The sequence below is a fragment of the Acomys russatus genome, chromosome 20 (assembly GCF_903995435.1).
Source record: "Acomys russatus chromosome 20, mAcoRus1.1, whole genome shotgun sequence".
Taxonomy (NCBI): domain Eukaryota; kingdom Metazoa; phylum Chordata; class Mammalia; order Rodentia; family Muridae; genus Acomys; species Acomys russatus.
Genome location: NC_067156.1, coordinates 67049600 through 67075523, shown reverse-complemented (window position 1 = coordinate 67075523; position 25924 = coordinate 67049600).

Genomic DNA, 25924 nt, shown 5'->3' with positions numbered 1-25924 from the left:
CCAGCAGGCAAAGCGTGCAAACTTCCGAGGCCTGTCCCTAGTGACCCACTTCCACAAGCCAGGCCTCACCTCCACCACCTTCAAAATCACTAGGCTGAGACCAAGTGTTTCAAACACGAGCCTACAGGGAACACTTCAGATCTGAACTATAACATCCTGCCACTGTCTCCCAGGGGCTCATAGGCGTGTCCCAATGTAAAATGTACTTATTTCAACTTCACTGGTCTTTCATAGTCTTAACTGTTCTAAACCTCCTCTAAAGTCAATATTCAAGGTCTCTTTTGAAGCCCAAAATACACTTATCTGTGAGCTCTGTAAAGTCAAAAGAAAGACGACATATTTATAACACACAATGGCACAAATCTCCATTCTTTAAAACACAAAGGGAATAGGAGCGTATCAAGAAAAGATTAGATTCAAAGTGAGGTCACAGTCCAGCAGGGAAAATCTATTCACCGATGCCATGTGTAGAATCTGGCATACGTGGTGTCATCCTCTGAGCTTCAGATGCCTTGGGCAGCCCTGCCTCTATCACACTCCCACCTGCAGTCAAGTGGTCACTCTCCCAGGCCAGGTCTAGAAGGTATCATCCCCTGTCCTTGGCAGGCAGCCCAGTTTTACGGCATTTCTAGCATCCTTAGGTCTCCATTCCATCTCAGGCTTCATGGTTCGCCAGCAGGCACCCCTTCAGCTCTCTGCTTTAAATAAAGTCCTTCAAACACATTCACGGTTTTATACACTGTGAAGCCTTAGGAGGCAGGGTCTGGGCTCAGTATATTTCTCTTACTACCCCAGAGCAAGCCTGTGCCTTATCATCAATGCTGCACACTTCTTTTAAATGTAGAGCCAATTTCCCCCACCAACTAACTCTACATCAAACAGGACCCTTTTTTTTTTTTTTTTTTTTTTGAAAAATAACATGGTTTTGAATCCTTCCTGTCATAGTTATGGTTTTATTTCTGTGAAGCGACAGCATGACCATGGCAGCTCTTATAAAGGAAAACATTTTAATTAGGGCTGGCTCACAGTTTCAGAGGTTTAGTCCATTATCATCATGGCGGGGAACATGGCGGTGTGCAGGCAGACATGGTGCTGGAGGAGGCAATAGGAGTAGCTTGAGCATATGAGAACTCACAGTCCATCCCCACAGTGACACATTTCTTCCAGCAAGGCCACACCTCCTAGTAGTGCCACTCCCTACGGTCCAAGCGTTCACACACATGAGTCCACGGGGCCATTCCTATTCAAATCACCACACTTATCATCGACACATTTTTCTTGTTCGTTACTAAACAATCTGACTCAAATCACAAAGTAATAGCTGTGCTTAAGAGCTTGATGTGCGGATGCCTTTGATATATTGTCTGCCACGTCAACTGCCTATTACTTCAAACTTTACCTGAAGCAAATTCTGAGGACATAGACAGAATGCAGTCATCTTTTGTGCCAGAGTGTAAAACAAATTGCCCGTAGACAAAAATCTCAATATGGCCTTCAATTTTTCTTGAAAACTTACCTTCCAATTCCCATTGGAATCTGCCAATAAGCCCTGCTTATAACCTAGGGCTTCTATAGCCCAAACCTCTGGACTTTATTCTCTTCCTATTACCTAGCACTGCAAACTCAAGAACCACAGAGCCAGATTTGTCACAGTGGTGACCCCATCTCCCTGATACGAACTTACTTTAGTAGTTAGTTTTCTATTGCTGTGCTCACATACCAAACAGATATATCTTGTTGGGAGAAGTGTTTATTTGGGCTTATGATTTTAAGGTGTTGCCATCCATCATGGCAGTGGACATCTTGATAGTCACGGGGGAAGGACTGTGGGGCAGAGGCGTTCCCACCACAAAGGATCAGGAAGCAGAAAAGGGCACACAAGAACCATGAATGGTTATAGTGACCCACTTCCACTAGCCAGACTCCATTATTGAAGGCTCAAGGTCTTCAACTTAATGACATAAGCTCAAGACTAAGATTTCAAAATATGAGCCTGTAGGTAACATGTCATATCCAAGTGAAAACAGACAGTCGTACAAACCTGACTCATGCACAACAACTCTGAAGCAAGAAGGTGCCATGCTGCCCTCCTCCTGTTAGCTGGGACAAGGAAACAGCTCTGGAGGTGGTTTAAAGAGGTGGTGATTATCTCCAGCTCTGTAGTGAGAAGTCTATGTGCCAGTATCTCTTAGGGCTCAGGGAGAGGGTCTTCTTGTTTCCACCACCCGTTGGGTGGTGGAGATGCAGCAATCTAATCCAATCACTGTCTCCATCTTTCCCCTCATTGTGTCTCTGCATGGCTTGTCCTCTTCTCTTTATATTCTTTATCTTTAATTTCTTCTTCTTCTTCTTCTTCTTCTTCTTCTTCTTCTTCTTCTTCTTCTTCTTCTTCTTCTTCTTCTTCTTCTTCTTCTTCTTTCTCTCTCTCTCTCTCTCTTTCTCTCTCTCTCTCTCTCTCTCTCTCTCTCTCTCTCTCTCTCTCTCTCTCTCTCTCTCTCTCTCTCTCTCTCTCTCGTGTGTAGGCATGTCCATGTCAAAGTATGTACATAGAAGTAGGATGACAACCTCAGGTTTGTCCCTCACTTTACAGTTGGTTTGAAACATGCTCTATTATTCACCAGTGTGTATGTCAGGTTAACTGCCTCTTAATTTCCCAAGGATTTTCGTGTTGCTACCACACATCTTACCAAAAGAGAGCTGGCATTATAAATGTATGCTACCAGTCTAGTTTGATACCAATCTGGGTTCTGGGTATTAGAACCCATGTCCTCACTCTTGCACACCAGGCACTATACCACCATAGCCACCTCTCTAGTTCTTTCTTCTCTTCTTACAAGTACACCAGCCTGTTGCATTAGGCATCACCGTCACCCTGTATGACTGACTCCATCTTCATTCATTAGGCATCACCATCACCCTGTATGACTCCATCTTCATTCATTAGGCATCACCGTTACCCTGTATGACTCCATCTTCATTCATTAGGCATCACCGTTACCCTGTATGACTCCATCTTCATTCAATTTACCACAACTTTATAGATAATTATTTCTAGGTAAGATTCTTAGTGGACATGAATGTTGGAGAGACAACTCCAAGCACACTGCACTCACTATGAAAATAATAGTCATAGTCCTTACACCCACATGATGTTGCACCATGTGATGAGATGCATATGACACAAAATGATGTTCAGCAAACGACAGTGACTGTCATTTTATGTTCATGTGTTTTTCTTGTCTCCATTACAAATGTTAACTCTCTGTGATTACATTCTTTGTGTCTACACACAGGCTGACATGTAACTCATATGCTGAAAACACAGCTGAATGGACAGTTGTTTTGATGACAAGTCTCTTATATCTCTACCACTGTGGGGGAGGCTCATTGAGATTATCCTTACCTCCGATTCAAAGAGATGGGTATAACAAGAAAAGAAAAAATAGAAAAAGAAAAAAAAAAAAACACATCCAGGGACAATCTATTTTCTTCTTTTTTTTCCCCCTGGGCATCATTCTGGTGGCTTTGGACCCTTGCCTTTTTCTGGGCTCCAGAGACATATTGTACCAGGATTTAGACATTGTGATTAAGGTAAATGGGGTACACAAAGCAAATAGCCAACTCTATATATGCAGAGATCCATTGCTAAACCCCACTCCATCTTCTGGTCAAGGCTTAGTTGTTTGGTTTATAAATATCTCATTTCTCATGAATTCCAATTAGAATACAGGTTTTTAAAATTCTAGTTATGATATAATTTTTCCATCTGTGTACAGATTCTGCAGATAGAAAACCCCGTCTCCCAAGACACCATGGGAAAGCCAATGCAGGGCCAGGAGATGGAGGTAGCATCCCAAAGGCACTGGGTCTGACTCTGAGAATCACGAGCAAATGATGAGGGAGAAGCAGGAGAGTGGCATTTTTTTCCTTTTTGACAAAGTTGAACCCTATGAATGGAGTCAACCAAGTGGGGAGTGAAAAATTCATTTTCTGATAGGGGTGTTGGCAGAACCATCAACAGCGATGACTAGAAATCCATAGCTGGGTGGAGAGCTGACAGGGTGGAAAACGAGGGCCTCCAAGGCCGCTCCAGCCTCTCAGCTGTCCTGGAGCATAATTCCACAGCAATTATTGGCCCTGCCAGCTCTCCCAACTGCTGGCCTCAGAGTCCCCGCTAGCTAGATACAGGGCTCCCGGGACAAACCAACAAACGTAGGAACCGCTGCACCAGTGGGGTCCTTGGGCTATTCAGACTTTGTACCAGGCTATTCAGACTTTGTACCAGGCTCCTATTGCAGTCCACTTGGGTCCGTGGCTCTTTTTGAGCAGGGCATCCCAGATGCACACAACACTTTGAGCTCCACGGTCTTCAGAAACCAGCAGGTGGGCAGGCCCCCGCGTTTGCAACGGGAAGCCTGACAGCAAGAAGACAGTGCACCGCGTCGAGTGCTGATGCCGTTCCCATGTTAAGTGTACTCTGTGGACCCGAGTGACGAGGGTCCCATTTCCAGCACAGCACGGAATGGGTGATCTCCTCAACTGTAAAATGAAGCCGTAAGAGCACAGCATGAAAATGTATTAGCAACAGTTAGATAAGGGAGGCCCCAGCAAGGCGTACACACTAGCAATTGGTAAAATAATGTCTGTACAAATTGTTTTTGGTACATTAAGTACCTTTCACAGCCAAAATTAAAAAAAAGAAAAAAAGAAAAAAAAAGTCAAGGGAAAAAAACAAAAAACAAAAAACAAAACAAAAAAAAATTGACACAGAGACACAGATGGGTACACACAGCGGCACAACTGCTTTCTTCTCCCGGAAAGTAATTTCATGCAGAATTTTTTTTTTATTGAAATTGTTTCTCTAGTTGACAGATCTAGTGTACAATGATAAATGACAATGTGCTGGGCAGCTTGTCAGCTTGTGCTGGGGGAAATCGCACCCCAACTCCTTACCAATCATAGTAAGAGCGCACTCTTCCCCGCGGCAGGCACTTTCGGCTCCGAAGCCCAGTGGCCAGGCAAAGCGGGATTAAATAGCAGGGAGATGAAGCTGAGGACAAATGTGTAAGAACCTGTTCACTGACTAGGACACACTGACAGGGAAACGAGGCTTATGAAAAATGACCCACCCACGCCACCCAACGTATGGATTCCGAAAGGGAAAGCAGAGTCGTCTGTGTGCTTGGCTGCTTTGAGGGTGCTAGATGAAAGCTACATACATGTACGGCAAGAGACCCTAAGTTCACCGGCATCTTGAGGAGACATGCGCACCAGGACCAAAGCAATGTCTGCTCCCACTGAAAGTGGCCTACTTCAAAGGGAAGGTTCATGGTGCTAAAGTGGAAGCTGTGTCCAAACAAGAGGCAAACCAACCTAAGGCTAGAGGAGGGCTTGGAGCGGACTACCTGAGCAGCTGGCATGGATGCCTGACTCTCTGCATGGCTTCCCTTCTGGCAGGTCATGGCAGAGCCCTCCTTGCCTGGGGACCACAGTAAGAGTCTCATGGAGGCTTTATTCCCAGTGATCTGTCACACCCAGACCAGCAGAGTCTCCCCTGTGAAGAATGCTTCCAACCACACAACTTCCACGCCAAAGTCAGGTGACAAAAACAGCCCAGGGACATCCCAGGTATGGTGTCAGAGCAGCACACCTGAAGCCTGGCTTTCCTTGTGAAGAGGGTCTGCAATCCAGCAATAAAGAGAGCGGTGACTCTGCCTTTGCTCTAATATTCATAAAGGCGTGAGACATTTACGTGGGGCCAAGGTTTTCCCACAATAAAAAGGAGGCAGTGGATTAGCAACTAGTGGGGTCAGTGTCAGCTTTTAACACAGGGACAGAGTATCTTTTACAGATACTCTCAGAGATCAAAATAAACAAATACACCAAAAGATGCCTGTGCTCTGGTCTACAGTGCATGGGACTGGTGGAGCTGATTGCAGCTGCTTCTCTTGCACAGGAAATGGTGGCATGCTCCTGAAGTTGCTGCAGCTCCTGATGGCTTAGTGGACGGCTAGGGGTGCAATGACACTGATGTCGCCTCCATATACCCTCTGCCGATCACATCCTCTGTTCAGAAGTTTGCGAGCAAAGAGCTGGGCCCTCCAAGTTAGTAACTTGGGCACCTTCTCCTTACCCTTACTAAGTACTGCTGATGCCCTTATGATGCCTGTGAGCTACTGGCAGGTCAGTCTGACAGTTGAGATGTCTGGTAGATGCAGGGTGCACCCTGCACCATCTTACATGAACCTTAGCTCAGCATTATGACTTTTCTTCTCCACTGAAGAAGAAAGGAAGGTCCAAGAGGCTCAAAAAAAGTGCACAACACCCTCCCTTGTAAGGGGCACAGCCAGTGAGGGATTCCAGGACCCTACACTCCAAACGCATGAGACTGTCCCTACAGTCGGCAGGTCCAACAGCCAGCCTGATGAGTTATATTCTGGTTGACACAGAACAGTTTGCACACAAGGCTACATTCACTTGATAGTACAACTAGGTTTTAGACATCAACACCTCAAAAAGCACACAAGGAACCAAGTGCAGGTCCACAGTCTAGCAACTTAGGTTCAGAATCAACCAAGACAAGCAAGACACAATCTATCTCACTGTCCCTCCTGCCCCCAGTTGAGTCATGGCTCCAGTTTGTTTCCCAAATCCACGTCCACTATCTCCCAAGGACTTAACATGAAAAATTGAATCTATACTTATGTTGGTTACCTTGTCAGTAAACAAAGAGGAAAATGAAATTATTCAGAGAAAATACAAGTAAAATGCCAAGACTGAGAGGAGAAAAGAAAGCAGGCAGCAGCCAGAACTAGTCAGCATCGCCACCTTCCTCACTCTTTTCCCTTGAAGCGCTTACTGCTCATTCTCCTTGCATAACAGACCTTTCTCAGCTCCCAACACATTGTTTTTAGCAGATTCGTACGTGCTAAAGAGTCCCCTGCTGTGTATGTACCCTTTGCTCCAGAGAGCCTCCGAAATTATCCACTTTTGATGTCTCTTCTGTAAGACCCCGCTTTCCCGTTACCAGATTTAACGATAATTACTCGTTTTCTTATATCCAACATTGAAAGGAGTCAGAAAACAATAGAAAGGAGGCTTGATGGGTGCCAGAGTCCTTCCTAGAACACATAATATTTTTTTTGAAGCTTCAGGCTAAAAACATCAGGCTTGAAAGATAACTTCGGGGCAGCATCAGCTGCTACTGCAGGAAAGACATGCACCTAAAGGGGGTCTTAGCATCAGAACAAACTGCAGGGAGGCAGCCATGCATGCATGCGAGAGCTGGCCATTTCTCAAGCTCTTTGCCTTAAAGTAAGGCTCCAAGATACCACCTGACCCTTGGGGGGCGGGGGTGGGAAGACAGCCTGAGAAAGCAGCGAATGCCTTTTACCCCGACTCTGAGCTAAAATAGAGACGGTCTTATTAACATATCGAGATCAATTGCCTGACAAGTAGCATCTTTTAATCCAAATAATACTCGATTAAATCTATGCCCATATCAATAATTTATTCTACAAATAAATATTGTTCACTCCGAGGAGCTACATTGACTACTGCCAGCTTGGTGGCCGCCTCTGCCCTCTGAGGGCTCTTACTTTCCAATTATGCTTTATTATTGTAGAGGACGCTTTCAATTCACTTCTCACTCCAAATGCGTGCTCGAATGTGAAGAACTTTAAAAGGCTCTTTTCAAAGAAAGTGGGAAACAAACAAAAGAATCAGGCCTGGCCATGTCGTCTCTGGTGACTGCGCCTTTGATAGTAGATAGACCTCAGATTTTACAGCCACTGAACGCTGTTACTCCGGTGCTTAAAACAGAGCTGGAGCATGGTGCAGCAGCAAAACAGCCCAAGTGAATGACTTGAACTGAGTGAGGTTCCCACAAGGCTGTGGGGCCCAGACGGGGCAGGACAGATATGTGGCGGAAGGTATGACAGTGACAGACTTGTGGGAGCATTGGATACACGCAGACCTGCTTTAAATAGAAGAATCTAAACATAGCAACAGCTTTCCAAAATAAATGAGGATATTTCTTAATGCAAGAAATTGTGCAAAGACATAGTTAGGCTCTGTCTGCTCTTGTAAATTTTAAGATAGTCATAATAATATAAGTGCATTCTGCCTTCTATCATTTGTTTAAGATTTTAAAATGTTATATTTCATTGTAGTTTGATATTAGGTAGTTTAATATTTAAATAAATTCAGCATTTCAAATATTTATGCCTTTTAATTATTGAAAATTATGTAACGAGTTGTATATAATTATGATAATTTCTGATCTTATTGTTGAGAGCAATATTTTACAAATCTGTCATTGAATCTTATGTGGTTTGGAGTGTTTGTGCTTTTTTTTTTAAAATAGTATCTTGCAATGTATATCAAGCTGACCTAGAATTTGCTATCCTTGCCCTCATCCTCCAACTCCTGTGTGTTTTAAACCTGGAGATGTATTATTTTACTTCCTAGGACAATGTGTGTGTTACATGAGAACATTTATACTTTGTTTAATGAGCTAGGAGGCCTGTGTACACTGTAACTGCTTTGTACACTGATAACTTTTTTTGCGCTATCATTACCTTGACATCTCAGCAGTGTCTCTCCATGGCACCAAACATCTGGTCATGATTCAAATGGAGCAGCCAATCTATCAGCCATCCAGATGCTCTAAACCCCTGTGACACTGATGTGTGTCTGTGACACATGATCCAAATATGCTTGTTTCTGTGTTTCTGAACACCAGGAAAAGCTCTGCTCGTTGCTCCACAAATTCAAGACTCAAGACACTTAGGTGCCACATCTTGGCTCCCTGTATTGCCCGGATTAGAATGATGGCTTGCTGTGGACAGAGGCAGGAAAGCACATACTTGCCTCCAGGTCATGGGTTGACCCCTTCTAGAGCTAGCAGGTGACCGCTATTTGTGACACTGCTACTGGGGACAATTATATGATAGTTGTCCAAAAGGTTTGTTTCTTCTTTTAACAGAAAAGATTTGGGCCAAAATACAGTAAATTGTGTATCCAAATGGATGTGGCTCTGGATAGTTCTGGACAGCCCACACAGAACTACTTCAGGTAGCATTAGAAATGTCCGCCATGCTGTCTAGTGTTTCCATTGAAAACTCCAGCGCAGACAGATCCAAGCCCAGGATGCTTCTTCATTCCTCGGCATGCTGCGCAGAAGCCTTGAGATCTGGCTGGGAGACCATGGGCTCCTTCCTGGTACCCATCCTTCAATGGGGTCCTGAAGCAAACCTCTGGGGTCTGCTCATTGTATACAAGAAGCAGATAAGAGGACAAGGAATCAGCTGCTGGGACCCATGGCTGCTACAATTAAGTCATGAACCAGAAGTAGCATCTGAGCTACTTCTAGTTGACGGACACACAGGAGGTCTATGGATGTGGGCAGACAGCTTTTCAGTGTAGCTTCCCAGGGTTAGCGGGTGGGCACAGTGCTCAGGCATAGCTCTCACCACTTACAATGACTGTCACCCTTATCCATACCTGTAAACATTTGCTTCCTGTCCAGGGCTACATAATTGAGGGGCTAACAGCATTGCAGAGCCTACTACCAAATTTTGTTTCTTAAGTCACAACATCTAGACCTTAGTCTCCCTGTCTGTAAATTCAGGTCAAAAAGCAAGTCCAACTCATGAGCACATCCTAGGACTGAATGTGGTATAATTCACGTGAAGCACGGGGCTGCACACACATAAAGAAAGGTCTCTTATTTAAATTATGAATCTACACCATGGGGACGGCCCAGATGACTCAGTTATCTTTCTTTCCATATCTGCATACTGGAACAGCTGCACACATGCCCTGTACCTGCGTGCTGAGTCACTGTAATGACCGCACCCGTGCCATGACGACCACTGTCAGCCTTACTGACACAGCAGAACAAGCCCCGAGCCCCAGTCTGCTCCCGTGTGCCCATGTTTGTTGCCAGGAATCAGGATTTGTCTGGCCCAAAGCTCCACAACTAACCCTCTTGTGTGTGAGTCATGCAGCCATGAGCAGATGCCCCAGGGTGTCCAAGGGAAGGGCTGCAGCTATAGGCTCTGCTCATGGTCCACACAGCTCTGCTGTAGTCCCTGGTACAGATCCAGACCTTCATGGCCACGTCTTCAAAGGAAGCCCTTCCCCACACCGAGCCTGCCTACCTCAGTTGGACCATCCATCACAGTTGAACTGAATGTCTTATTGGCAGTGTGAAGGCGAGAACCAGTCCCTGAGGATCCACCTATGCCAATGGTGCTGAAATGCCAGCTGAGGTATAAGCACTAGAGTGGGAAATGCCACATTTCCTAGATTCCTGTCCCACTGTGGTTTGGACCAGGTTTGGACCATCTCTGTGGACTCGATTTAGTCACCTATAAAATGGGGTTAATCTCATCTGACTCACAGTACGGTCTCGGATGTTCATTTAGCTGAAATTTTGGGAATGTTCTTAGTAGATGAATCACACTACTGGAAAACGGAGCTTGATTAAGCGAAAGGCAAGATTTCAGTCTGAATTTACCTCTCACTCTGTAAGCCCACGAGGACGATGCACCTTTAATGTCGCTTTAATGGAGCTGAGGCTTTTTTTTCTCCCTAAACAGTTAATTTAATTCCTGTTGCTAATGAGACCTGCTCTCTGCAAGCAGAGGGGGCGGGCCTCAGGACAGAGGTAGGAAGGAAAGGGTTCTGATGCAGGATGGAGCTTTTTGGAAAGATGCAACTTGCTCCATTGGGGCATCGTGGGTGAGAGTATTGGTTTATATTAGGCCTTCTTCTCTCTTCCTCGGCCTGTTACTGATGGTCCATCTGGTGCCTTCTTCCTGTTCCTTGGTTTCTAAAGACATCTTTAATGGACTCTCCTCGTGCCAATCAATGAGTAGGCGGTACCTCCCTGAGGCTGGTGGCATACCAACAGCATCAGAACAGCAGCTACAAAATAGCATCTTACAGATTTAAGAAGCATAAACGCAAAGAGGAACAGAGGGACTTGGCTGTGTTGAAGTCATTAGTCACCACCCTCTTCTACAAATGACATACACACACTGTCATTTCCCTTCATGTAAATGTGTCATCCAAACCAAACTAACTTGAAATGCAACCTTGAATCGGTTATGCTTGTGAGAAAAAGAATTTCAAATATCTGAGGCTATAAAAAGCCAATTCATGTGTTGCTGGCACCACATGGACCTACCTACCTACCTACCCCCCCCCCTCTCTCTCGGGAATCTATAAGAGCAGCCAATAGGGGTTTGTCTGTCAGGTCCCTGCATCCCAGCAGAGCAGGTTTTACATAGGGTGGTGTCAGAATGACATTTTCTTTGTATGTTCCCCAGGCCTTCCTTCTTACTCTTTAACATAACAACTGGCTGTAGGAACCCTAAAGTGTGTGGGAGGAGTGCACAAGCAACGATGGAGTTAAGTTAGCAAACTACTAGTGACCGCTCGGTTATTCTTACCATGATGTTCAAGTTCAGTTTTTATTATAAAAATGATAGGTGGTAGAGAAGGGAATGGCTTCCCATTAAATAATAATGATGATGATGATAATAATAATAATAATAATAACAACAACAACAATAACAATAACAATAATAAACAACTGTATCACAGCTCCTACACAGCATGATATTACCCCCATGGGTCTGGAGACATAGTCGCTGCAGTGTCTGAAATCAACCCTAAGAAGATATCTAAGGGCAGTTTTCTGTGTGCCAAATGGAACAGCAAGACAAGCAGAGGGTGAGGTTAATGAACACGGCACTATCTATTGGGCAAGTCTCCAAAATATTAATTCCTTTCTAATGAAGTTTGCACAGTCCTTACCACTCTGAACCTCATCTCCCCCTCTCTGGCACGCCCCTCCTCTGCTGTGACTATCACACAGCTTTTAACTGTGTCCTCCATCTGGAAGAAGTATGTCATTGCCTCAACTTCTCCTGCCCCAGCTCCTGTGCCGCCCAGAAGCCTTCCCTGGAGACCCACCCAGCCCCACCACAGCCCCGTCTAGGCTTGGGCTGGGGTCAGCTGCAGCCCACAGGCAGGGTCTCCTGCTTGGCGACAGGGTGCTGAAATAGCAGCATTTGACACATTTAAAACTTGCTGTTTGTGCAATCACTAAAACTGCACCATTAGCTGGATTTTCAGATTGCATGAGTGCAGATCATTAAGTGTTATTACAGTATTAATTATTAGAAATGTCCTGTACTGCCCAAATTAAATTGGGATAGTCAACGACCTGCGCGTTCCCAATACCACGGATAATTTAACCGGAGATCTGCCGCTCCGGGTAAGGTGTCTCCGCACGTGGCTCCAGTTATTTCACACTGAGGACCAGCGAAGTACTTGCAAAAATGCATCAATCAGATCTTAATAATTTTCTATGGCAAACTTCAGAAGAAAGTGAGTGGACGTGCACACTGATGTGGAAGCTGCCGGGATAACTGGATCCCTTAATACAGAAGGTCGGCTAATTCTAGGGAGCATTTGCTGCTATGTACTTCCTGGCTGTGTGACGGTTCTGTGTAATCTCTGTGTCTAATAGTCTGTAGTTAGTAGCCAAAAAAGGAAGGCGAATGAACTTGTGTATTTAAGACCACGCTACTCAGAAATGGATGAACATTTTAGGAAACAACTTTGAATACATACTTCACAATTACACCCTAAAATTGATTTTTTTTTAAAAAATCCGTCAAGTCCTGCCAGTTACTTTTTGGCAGAAATATGTATTCTCATGGGTAGAGAGGGCAGTGCCTTCCTCGCAGGAAGGGAGGGGCCACCAGGAGAGGCAGAGAGAGCGTAACTGCTGTTCTCCAAGGTGAGAGTCTAGGTGGTAAGCACTGGTCATTTTTGTATCTCCATAACTGAAAAGGAAGCCCAGCAAAATATGTATGTATGACTAATTTATCACTAAGACATATGTTATTGATGTGAGTTAAGAGTTAATAGTTCAATTAAATGATTTATTTCTGATTTAAATGTTTTACTATTTTGTACCCCATATTCCCACAGTAGGAAAAAAAGCTTCTGGTAGCTTCTTCATAGACATGTCCTGGATCCCAAGGTAATTCTCTTTGCTCCATCACCATCCTCACCTGAAAGAAGGAGACTATCAAATGAAGTTCCTGGTCTTAACTCTTTCATCCTGTGTCCATATAAATATAAGGTCCTGGAGGCTGGAGAGATGGCTCAGAGGTTAAAAGCACTGTTTGTTCTTCCAGAGGTCCTGAGTTCAATTCCCAGCAACCACATGGTAGCTCACAACCATCTATAATGCAATCTGCCACCCTCTTCTGGTGGGCAGGCACACATACAGGCAGAACATTGTATACATAATAAATAAATCTTTAAAAGAAGAACAGTTTATTAAAATAAATAAATAAAATATTAGGTCCTTTTCCGTAGGCTAATTCTCTCTCCAAGTGTGAGCCCACACAGCCATGTCTGTGGCCATAGGGGCAACTCACTTCCAGTTTTGACCTCATTTTAGCAACAACATTGTTACGGTCCAGGGGAACATGAAAATGTTTTCAGTTGCCCTTCAGATTGGATTTTGAAGCAGTTGTGATTTGCAAAACCTTCAAACAGATGGATTCGAAGTTTAATGACTAATAGGTATGGTGTTTGAAAGCTTAATTATATTAAACCCATAGCAATTACCTCAATTACTAATACCCCAAAATTGGACAAAGTTTGAGCTATTAAATGATTTTCTATATCAAAAATAGCCATGAATACAAACACTATGAAGAAATACAGAAGCTAGCTGACTGCATTGATTGAAAATACACTGTCAAATGTTATGCATAAGCAAAATATAAGATTATGACATACACTAGCAATCGCATACTGAAAATAGAGACATCAAAAATCACAGACAATTGAGTCAAATATACATACCCACGTTCAAGGCAACCCATATTTAAGTATAATTTACCCCTGTAATGAAACTTGTAACAACTTGGGCTCTCATGACAAACCTGAATTTTGTAATAGTCAAGGCAAACCTCTATTCCTCTCAAGAAACAGCTTCACTTTGCTGAGCTGGGGCTGCTCACGAGGAGCCACTCCTGTACAGCAAGTGAGTTTCAGTCAGCTTGGACCGTGGTGTCTCTAAACTTTATATGGAGAAGACTCAGAGGTGGTAGCAAGGGCTGGAAACAGAGGACCCAGGGTCTGTGTCCCAGCGGGGCTTGACAGAGGCTTGCAGAACAAGAGTAGGAGCTTTCCATGGCCTCCTGGCAGCTCCCGTAGGCCTTGACAGGCGTCTCCATGTTGGTCATAGAAGGGGGCTTGGAGCACAGAACTGCTTTCATATTCCACCCACACAGGCTTGGCACAGGGAAGTCCCTGGTGCTATCTATCCCCCTGTTTAAGCAAAGGGGCATGGGACACAGGAATGAGCACCTCCAGTGTGCTTACACGCGTGCACGTGACCTTGGGCTCCTGGGATCAGAGCCAGCTTCCTTAGCTGATCTGTTTGCGCTGTCTCCAAAGGGACTGAAAAGGCATATGGACCCAAAAGTGGAGGGGGACATCCACAGCAGTGACAGCTCAAGATCATATGCATCCCACACAGAGTGATATAGGAAGGCCAAGTCTGAGGCTTCTCTGCCCTCAGGACTGAGCCCCAGCAGACATCTGCCCATATGGAAACGTAGAACCTCACCCCCTTCTCACTGAGGTTACCAGTCTCTAGAGCACCTGCCCGCATGTGCCACCCCAACACACACACACACACACACACACACACACACACACACACACACACACACACATCGAGCTGTGAAGGCCTTGCTCCGTCCTGTCCTTATCTCAATTTCCCATTCCGCCACGACAGCTTCAGTGCTAAGAGTTGAAGTGGGCACCCTGGATGGTGGAGAGGGATGCGCTGTGGGTGTCATCATCACTATAAGTCTGTTACAGGCCACACACTCAGAGGTAACAACATCAGAGGGTTGACACAGGGTCTCCACCCTTAGCCCTTCAGGTCCTGCAAGGCCAGAAGAGATGTGGAGAAGAGGAAAGGAGATGGGCAAAAAAAAAAAAAAGAAAGAAAGAAAGAAAGAAAGTCTGGGGAACACAAACAGGAGTGACGGCAGGTGGAAATGTACTGAGGGTATCCAGATCTATTTCTCCAGACTAGCTGAACCATCAGCCATCCAGGCTGTCCCTCAGGGCCACAGTCCTCCATGTGCCTGAGGGCTTGGGACAGAGGCTGCCATACCACTCTTCTTCCATCCCTAGCCATGTCTTGATATACAGCTGAAGTTATTATAACACATGGACACGATTGGCTCAAACACTCTGCTCTTTTTTTTTATTAATTTATTCTTGTTACATCTCAATGGTTATTCCATCCCTTGTATCCTCCCATTCTTCCCTCCCTCCCATTTTCCCCTTACTCCCCTTTCCTATGACTGTGACTGAGGGAGACTTCCTCCCCCTGTATATGCTCATAGGGTATCAAGTCTCTTCTTGGTAACCTGCTATCCTTCCTCTGAGTGCCACCAGGTCTCCCCCTCCAGGGGACATGGTCCACGAAAGCCTTCACTTACCAGGAAACTGGGACAGAGGGGAGGACATCCTATTGGGACTCTAGATGAGAGAAGCATGGGAGAATAGCAAAGTAGAAGGATCCAGAGGGTCCTAGAAACCTACAAGTAGAACATTATGATAGGCAGATTTGGTCCCAGGGGTCCCGCTCAAACTAAGGCACCAGCCAAGGACAATACAGGCGGTAAACTTTAAACCCTACCCAGATCTAGCCAATGGTCAGAACAAACACTCTGCTCTTAAGTAGCGAGATCACCATCAGCTGGACAGACTTTAAACAAGTTCTCTACATTTCAAAAGAGAAGCACGTGGTCGGGGGAGAATTGCTCTCTTCCCATACCTTCACACCAGTGACCCTTTCTGCCGTCCCCCATACTTTTAGACACTGCCTCCACGTTTGTCAGGAACAGGTTTCTAGATGCCACCCGCTTGTGGTGGGGATAACCTTCCATATAGATGTCCCTAGCGAAAGCAACAGGAGCAGCCTGACTCCTGAGCCTGCCATCTTGAGGAGAGCCACTCACAGCCCACACAGACTGCTTTCCGCAAACACTGTTAGTGCTGTCTGTGACTTCAAAAAACGGAGAAGAAATTAAGCATAAAAACTTGTTAGGGCAAAGTTGAGATTACAAATTTAAGCACAAAAACGTCAGCAAATGTGAATGTCGATGCTGTAATTGTAGCTTTCGCTCAAACTCATCTCACATGCGGCTTGCATTGACTGCACGCTTAAAGGTCTAATTAGGAACTTAAGCTGCTATGGGTGATACGGATGAACACTTTTATTACACGTGCATCTTGCGGCCTTGCATCTTCACGCAGGGAGCACCTTGGAAGTAGGGATTTCCCACCATTCATCATGCAAAGCACCTCTCATCTCATCCAGGCTGGCCTAACAAAAGTACAGGAACTCTGGGAAAATGCTTGGTGAGTATTCACTCATATCGTGAGGAGGAGCCATGAGTTCCAACAGTGGCCGCATGCCCCTCTATGTGCACATGGCTGCCTGAGGGTAATATGCAACTTCTCAGTCTCTGCATTATCCTCCACTCACCTCAGAAAGCCTTTGCCCTAGCTAGCTCACCTCCGACTTTGGTCCCACCTTTAAAAGTGATTTATTTATTTCTTTATTTTGATTGTATGACTGTGAATGCTTGCCTGTGTGTATTTATGTGTACTGTGTGTATGCCTAGTGCCTGTAGAGGCCAGAAGAAGGCATCAGACAGCCTGGAACTGAGTTATATACTGTTGAGAGGAATAGTGTGGGTACTGCCCACTGAATCATGGTCTCTACACCAGTTGTGTTTTATCACAAGAACAGAAGAGTAACTAACACAGTGTGTGTGTGTGTGTGTGTGTGTGTGTGTGTGTGTGTGTGTGTGTGTGTGTAAAACCTAACTGAATATGTTTGGTATTGCTAGTGATAATCTCAGGGAATTGGGCCCTGAAGAAAACTGATTCATATCTCTCTCTCTCTCTCTCTCTCTCTCTCTCTCTCTCTCTCTCTCTCTCTCTCTCTCTCTCTCTCTCTCCTCTTTGCTCTCTCTCACTTTCTCTCCCCTTCCCTCCCTCCCTCCCTCTCTCTGACCCTCCCTCCAGTGATTCTATAGCTGTTTACGTAGGGTGAAGCCATATGAAATTTCCGTATTGAATGGTATCATCATGCCGGCATTATTTAGGTAACTTTATCGTTGAAGTTTCACAGCTGCAGTTTCTCTGTCATGTCTAGCACTAAGTGACATGGTCTTCTGGCTCTTACACTCTTTTCTGTCCTCTTCTGCATCTTTCATGGAACCTTAGGCGCAGGGGCTTCACAGGAACTATATATATATACCTTTTGGGGCTGTTTTCCCATGTACACATAGCTTTACATGGGTCATAGGATCCAACCCAGGTTCTCTTGCTTTTGAGCCAAGCACTTTGTTTCTGGCTCGCACATTCCATCCAACTTTGTCTACCTAGTCATTGTCTTTACATTGGACATAATCTTTTTAACTCAGAACTACCATTTTTCAATTGATTTTCTTTGGGTTTAGTTCTCTTTAATATGATTATTTAAAGATTTTACAAGCTTGTAGAGTTTATGTAGGAAAACTTGGAGAACCAGCACAGAAATAGCTGTATATTAGGCAAACCTACTGACAAAAAATCTCTAAAATGTCCTAAAACATGTAGGAAGAGCTGTCACGTTTTGAAACACACCTAAAACACCCTCTGTGCCTAATGTTTAATAATATGCTGGGCAATGTTGGAAAGCTTCCCCTCAGCTCGAGGAAATCTCTTCCCTGAGCACAATGTGCTGTTATGGGTTCTCTCACCATGCTAAAAGGTGCTAAGGGGGCAGCCATGGGGATGAGTGTGTGGGAGCAGCACAGAAGACCATGGCTGCATCACAGGGTGGAGGTGGAAGGGCATGCTGAGCTCTGCAGGGAGACAGGGCTGGCAGGGAAGGAGGAAGGATTGCAGGTGGCCAAGTGGCCTTGGTGGAAGGCAGAGGCTTCAGGAACTCACAGAGCAGGACAGAACAAAAAAGAAAGAAAGAGAGAACGTGTGCCAAGCAGAGCACTCTTCAGCCTTTTCTTCATCCTCTGGCCCCTTCTCTTCCCCTTCTTATCCCTCCTCTCTTCGCCCTAGTCTTCTGCCATCCCTCCTCCTGCTATTCTGCTCCCTCCCCACCCTCCTCCTTGTTCTCATTCCTGTTTCTTGCCTTTTTTATTTAAAAAATTAATTTACTATAATTTATTCACATTACATCTCAATTATTATCCCCTCGATTGTATCTTACCATTCCTACCCTCTCTCCCTGTTCCATCCTATTCCCCTCCCCTAGACCTCTGACAGAAGGGGACCTCTTCCCCCACCATATGATCACAGCCTATCAAATCTCATCCTGGTAGTCTGCTTCCCCTTCCTCTGAGTGCTACCAGGCTTCCCCACCAAGAGGAAGTGATCAAATTGTGGCACCAGAGTTCATGTCGGAGGCAGTCCCTGCTCTCCCTACAACCATAGAGACTGAGCTGTCCATTGGCTAGATCTGAACAGGCGATCTAGGTTTACTGCATACATTGTCCTTGGTTGTGCAGCTTTCCCACCCGGACCCAGATGCACCAGCCTTGATGGTCTCCTTGTGGGGTTCCTCAACCCTCTGGGTCCTTCTATACCCTCATTCTTCCATACTATTCTCACCCAGAGTCCAGCAGCGAACCCCAGGATCTGTCCCAATCCGCTGCTGAATGGAGTCTCTCAGAGGACATCTACGTTGGCCTAATAGTCACTTGTAAGTGAGTATATACCATGAATGTCTTTCTGTATCTGTTACCTCACGCAGGATGATCATTTCTAACTTCATCCATTTGCCTGCAAATTTCAAGATTTCCTTGTTTTTAATAGGTGAGCAGTATTCCATTGTGTAAATGCACCACAGTTTCTTTACCTATTCTTCAGTTAAGGGACATCTAGGTTGTTTCCAGATTGTGCCTACTACAAATAAGGATATAAACATATAAACATACAACAGACACACAATATATATACACACACCACACGCACACACACACACACACACATACACACCACACTCACATAGGAAATAAGAATTCACATACTTCATCATACATGCTTCTTTGCTTGCTGACCCCTGCACTTGCCTCTGTCCACCGGCTGGCACAGCTGCTCCACCTGCACTTCCTCCACCTGTACCTGCTCCACCTGCACCTGCAGAGCCCCAGGGATTTCTCACCCAAGTCCTCCTTTGCAAACCTTTCCAGCTACAGCTCACCATTTCTTAGCTCCAGCTCCATCCTACAGCCCTGGCTCTGAGCTTCTCAGCCTCCAAAGGGAAGAAGGCATCACCTCCCCTGTGCTGTGAGACCAAGCCCTTGGTGAGGACGTGAACCCTGCCTCTGAGGGGTCCTATGACCTTGGTATGTATTTAATTTCTCTTCATCTCTATTTTCTTACTTGTAAAGTAAGAAATTGAATTACAAAGAAGTGTTTGACCAGAAAAACAACAACAAAAGGAACAGATATGCCACTCTGAGGTAAGAGTCATAAACCCTGGCTTTTCAGCAAAGTTAAACACACAGGCAAGCCCCTTTCGCTAATGGTGGAACAGTGGGTTTTCAATAAGGATGAAGCTGACAGAGGAGGTGACAAGATGGAAAGGAGTCCAGAGAGAATGCCAAGACCACTGACCCAACTCCAATCTCCAGTTCCAGACTCTGTGTAATCCGGAAATGCCACTCATCTCTTTGAGCCTTCAAGTACTCCACTTCAGAGAACGCACTGTGGGCGACTGTGAAGGTCTCTAGGTGAGGCCACCATGAAGGCTTCATTCCTGAACACTCCAGGAACCAATCATTGCTCTTGGGGTTGCAGCAGGGCCAGGCTCACTGACTCACCCTGAAGGTGGGGCTCAGTTGCTGAGTGTTGGCTTCTCAGCTCTGAAGCCTTGCATGCTCTCACCCTTGGTGCATTCTGCACAGAGCAGCTATATATAGGCCATGTCCACAGGAGTGCACTTCACAGAACACCCAGTGCTGTGGAGGTGCAAATGCTGCGGGGTGTGGGGTGTAGTGAAGGAAAAGGCCAGGCCACTGCAGGAAGTCTGTGCTAACCACAGCCAATTCACACCTGATAACTGCTGTGAAAAAGGCTACAGAAAACACCAGCCATGCCTTTCAGACGGGCTTTCCTCAGCAAGCATACCCTTTTACCATTGATTCTCTGCATTAAGAGGCAGTAAGCTTCAAACCCCTACCAAGACCTAGCCGATGAACATGATACTCTCCACCGTTGAGTGGAGAGTGAGATCTGACTCTCACAGGAACTCTGGTGCCCCTTTTCTGACCATGTCCCCCAGATGGGGAGACCGGGTGGCACTCAGAGGAAAGATAGCTAGTTATCAAGAAGAGACTTATATTCTGAGAGCATATATAGGGGGAGGAGGTCTCCCTAGGTCACGGACATAGGGGAGGGGAGAAGGGGAGAAATGGGAGGGAGGGAAGAATGGGAGGAAACAGGGGAAGGGCTAACAATCGAGATGTAATATGAATAAATTAATAAAAAAATCTAAAAAAAAAAAAGAGATATTAAAGTAAGTGAATCTTAAGTAATTGTTCTGACTATACAGGTTTGTAATTTACAAAGAGCCCTAGACAGTGGACATGGTAGTGGTGGAGGCATGATGCCGGGCCGAGCCTGAAATGTGTGCCCAATCTGCCTTCATCCACATGTGCATGCCTTCCTCGTGAGTTCATTGACAACTTACCATATATGCATCGGTGTGCCTGTCCTTGTGAACATGACCATGAGTGAGACACCATGGGCTGGCTTCATTGATGCAGGAATTTGCTGGCTGATTTGTCAATTCCCCAGACACTGTCTCTACAAAGGTAGTATAAAGGGCATGCCATGAAGGGCTGGCCTAGGAGGCCTAGGAAGAGACAAGCCACCCACAGAAGAGACTCATGGGAACCAGATAAGGACAGCACAGCACCTTATGTCTGTATTTGTACTTTTCTTCTGTCTGCACAGATCCAAGCTGCCAGGAAATACGGTTTTAGATGACCCACAGAGGTCATGTGCTGGCACGCATGTGCAAAGAGGATGAGAATGGGCTGTGTTGTTGGCCACAGGGGCGTTCAGTCTCCAAGGCAATGCTTATAAGGGGCTGATCAATAGGGCTTCTACATCCTGACCAAAACCAGCCACAGGATGAGGCTCCAGCCAGGCAGAAGAGACTAAATTATATAATGTTTTTACTGTTGTTTCATTTCACAAAACTGCAAAAGTCTGGGCAACATTTTGTCAGCAAAAACAATAAAGAATATGAAAAGCCCATCTTCACAGGACATTGGACATTGCGAAACAACCTACAGCTATTATCGGATATATCAAAACTGACAAGGGAAACTTTGGTCCTGATTGGACTATATCTCACACGGACAGCACACTCATCCAGCCCCTCTCCCACATGGCGCCGCTCACCCACCGAACCATAGGTAGGAAGTTTATGAGCTTAATTGAATCTCGGGTATTTGGATGATTGAAAAAAAATGGTGACATTGCAAAACTGGTCATTAGATTTTTCAACAGCAGAGGGATTCTTTCCCCATGTGGAGTAGAGGAATCATGTACATTAAAGAGGGCATTAATTTTGTTAAGGCATCTTTCACAAAATCTGCACTGCATATTTGTGCATCCTTAGCACTTTTCTTGTCTTCTGTCATGTCTTACAAACATCCCAAGGTCACAGCAAAGAACATTTTCCTCAAAAACAGAAAAGCCATTTCTGAGTCTTCTTTCCTCTGTTCCGTTTTTGCTGTGCAGCAGGAACCAGGGTTTAATGTCACTTTGTGTCTTTCTACTGTTGCGTCAAGAACTTTGTGTGTGTGTAAACTATAGCCAAATTAGGTCACAGAGAAATCATTAGCACCGTTGTTTTTCCCTGTGCTGCTTAAAATAGGAGAAAAACAAATGCATGAAGAGCCAAATAGGGGTCAGAGCCTCAGCCACAGATGTGCAACGGAGCCCCATGTGCACCACCCGACACCCCAGAATTCCCACTGGCATGCCTAAAGAACCTCAGTGTGGCTCTTCATTTGTGTTATACCGCTGCGCATCTGCTTGTGGGTTTCCGAGAGACTGTATTTAAAGCATAAAGGTTTGGTATGAAGGCAAGTAATTAACATGTTCCTTGGCACCTGGCCCACAGGGACACAGCAAAACCTGCAAATGACAAACTCCCTTCATAGCTCATGTTTCTGGAAGTGAGCCCTGGCCTAATTCAGAGTGATCTGGGTGGTATGCCCTTCCCCAGAAGACAGTGTGGGGGTACTGCGCAGGTGTGGACTATGGCACATAGAGCCTTACTCAAGGGAACTGAAGGTCAACAGTCTTTACTCAAGCTGACAGTGGCTGGGCACTTTTTCATTTCTTTTTTTAAAATATATTTTATTAATTTATTCATATTACATCTAAATTGTTATCCCATCCCTTGCATCCTCCCATTCCTCCCTCCCTTCCATTTTCCCCCTACTCCCCTCCCCTATGACTGTTCCTGAGGGGGACCTCCTCCCCCTGTATATGCTCATAGGGTATCAAGTCTCTTCTTGGTAGCCTGCTGTCCTTCCTCTGAGTGCCACGAGGCCTCCCCATCCAGGGGACGTGGGGCACCAGAGTTCGTGTGAAAGTCAATCCCCACTCTCCACTCAACTGTGGAGAATGTCCTGTCCATTGGCTAGATCTGGGTAGGGGTTTGAAGTTTACTACATGAATTGTCCTTGGCTGGTGCCATAGTTTGAGCAGGACCCCTGGGCCCAGATCCGCCCATCATAATGTTTTACTTGTAGATTTCTCAGACCCTCTGGGTCCTACTATTTCCCTATTCTCCCATGCTTCTCTCACCTAGAGTCCCAATAGGAAGTCTTTCCCTCTGTCCCACTTTCCTTAAGCAGTGTGCTGTCTCGGTAATGAGACGCTGAAGACCTACCCACTCAGAAGCATCCATCTGTGAAACCCTTCAGAGAAGAGCCCTTCCCCCCCCCCCCCCGCTAAACCCTTCCCCACTTTTCTGAGCATCAACGAACACCTTTCACTAAGTCCTACTGGGAAAGAAGTTTTCTTGAATGTCATTTTGGTTTGCATTTTCTTTGATTAAGCACAGAGAAAGTACCTTCTCCTAGAATCCCAAACTTCTCAAAATGGAGCAGGAAGACAGGATGAGGGACACCTCTCTCTCTTCTTGCCGGCATACTAGTTAAATGTACAAGCAACACAGAGATGTGCTCGTGTTACTCTCATGTCACCATTGCACTTTTGAAGTGCAGCATAATTTTAAATTGACATATTTTCTGATTTATAAAATATTTTTATTCCACTTTAAAATTAAGGAGACTCCTGGCATACCTTTGTGTTATCACTGTCCATCCAACATGAAATAGATTCTCTAGATGTTTCTAGAAAGTATGGTGAGGCAATAAATGTCCCTTTCAGGAGCTAGCGTCCTAACCCACAGAAATCACATGTGAGTGAGTGAACAGACGTACCTCCCTCTAAGTATAACCATAGCTTTGTTTTCAAGAGCCTGCACGATCCAGCTTGCTTCTTGGCTCCCTCATGGTCTGTGCAGGCAGCTCCATTCTGATGGCTCTCAGGTGTTTCCATTGCAATTAGCCCTGTTTTCTCCTTGCCACAGTGGAAAAGTGACAGGGAGCTGAAATCCTCCAGGCACGCAGCCGGGCTGCAGTGTGATTGAATGATCTCATTTCAGGCTTTTTGTTAGACAACAGGCAGAGCTCTATGAAGATTGATACAGAAGTGCCGGGCTCGGCTGGCTGGATCATCAAATGGATTGATATGATACTTGGGCAGTGGATGAAGACAAAGTAACTGTTATCATACTCAATACAGGGGCTTGTCAGGGGCGGAAAATCACACCCGTGTCCCCAATGATGGGAGAGTTTCATGACTGTCATGCGAATTTAGTAGCTTGATGTCATGGGCAGGCTGCTGGGTCCAGAACTTCTTATTTGTGAGAAAAGTAAAGGACACTTCCCAGCCCAGTCCGTGGAGCCCAGGAAGGCAGTTCTGGATAAATATGCAGAAAGCAAGGCTGCCATTTACAATGAGCGGTGAGTTTTTAAAATATTTTCATTTAATTTCATGGTGGAAGCCCAGATGGTTCCAGAGACAAAATTTTATCTTGTAGCTGTGGAAAAGAAATAATATAGATTCTGGGGGGGGGGGGTGGGGAGTTAACGATTTATGCTTCTGCTTGCCAAATCTATCTGGCATCAACCCAAAGTTTCGATGGGGAAACTGAGGCTCACAAAGACATTGAGACTTGTCATGATCAGAACACAGTGCCTATGGTGCTGAGTGGCCTGAGTAGGGAGATTTCCCAATCAGGCCCTGTGGCTCATGACTGTCCTTCCCTGCCTCCACATTACACCCCATTTGTAACTGCAAGCAACCCAGGGAGAGCCCCCAGATACTGTGTGAAATGTCACCTCACTTGCAGTTGTTGGTCAAGGTGGAGTCTGCTCAATACAGACAGTACATGTCTCTTATCTTTTGAACCCTAAAACAAAACAAAACAAAACAAACAAACAAACAAAAACCAGAATGGCTAAGAGTACAGCATTATTCTTCCACTTCATGTCAGTCTGGGTGAGAATGAAGACGCTCACTGCACCCGGAGACACAAACTGCTAGAGACCCAGCCCTTCTTGTTGTGCCCCTGCTTACAGACGGAGCTGGATAACTAGTGGGTGACACAGACGTTCATCCCCAAGGGAAGAATGTAGAAAGTGACATCCTCTTGAATCAGGAGAGGTGCACACAGTCAGAAATGCGGACAGCACCAGGAAATCAGGGCCTGTTCCAAATGGGAAGCAAGCTACAGGGCTGCAACGGGTGCCTGAGGGCCATAAGTCAAGGTTAAGCCCGAAGAACCTTGCTGGCTGGTCTGTGGGATGGGGCTAGCAGGAGCAGAGGAGGAAGTAGGGTCTCTCCTGAGAAGGGAGGCGCAGGGGGTAGGGGTTGTTGCGACATGCAGGGTTGGATGAGAATGAAAAGAAAACCAAGCTGGGGGTACGCACCAGGCTGTCCTGGATAAGAGTGAGGATGTTTGTGCGTTCCGGGACAGCACTGGGTCAGAAACCATGAGTTCTGTTGGGGCTGGTCTGGTGCTAATATGTACACAAAGGCTAAACTCTGGGCCCAAAGATCTGGTTGCAGCCCAGACAAGTGCATTCTCATGTACATGGGGAGAGTGAGTAAATGTTGTTCCCTAATTGGTTAATTAAAAAGCTAGACAGCCTATAGCTGGGGAGTAGAGAGGCAGACAGATTCGGTTCCCAGGTTTGGATTCTCAGGTAGAGACCACGAGGAGAGAGAAGGAGAAGAGGGAAGTTGTCATGGGGCAGTGTGGACCATGAACACATGGCCATGAGGCTGGCCTGATGGAGCAGAAGCAGCCCAGACAGAAACAATATGGCAGGTAATACTGGGGAAAGTGGCTGGGAAATAGTAACATAGCTTAAAGGGGTGACATCTGCCCAGCTCTAGTGCTTAAAAGCTTATTATAAATCTAAGTGTCTGTGTCTCTTATTTGGGAACTAAATGATCTAAAATGGTATAGAAACCCCTAATAGATCACTAGAAGCAATGGGGTATAATAAACCCCCCAAAATTGCAACCCCCCAAAATTCCATTTCTGAGCTCCATGTCACTCAGACCTAAACTGATATTCCAAGCAGATGAGTTCAGCCTCAGAGGAGAAAGTGCTTGCTGTGCCTCCTGGGTCATACTCTCAGGAAGAGGCCAGTTCTGAGGCACAGGAAGAGAAACAGTGGGAGCCTGAACT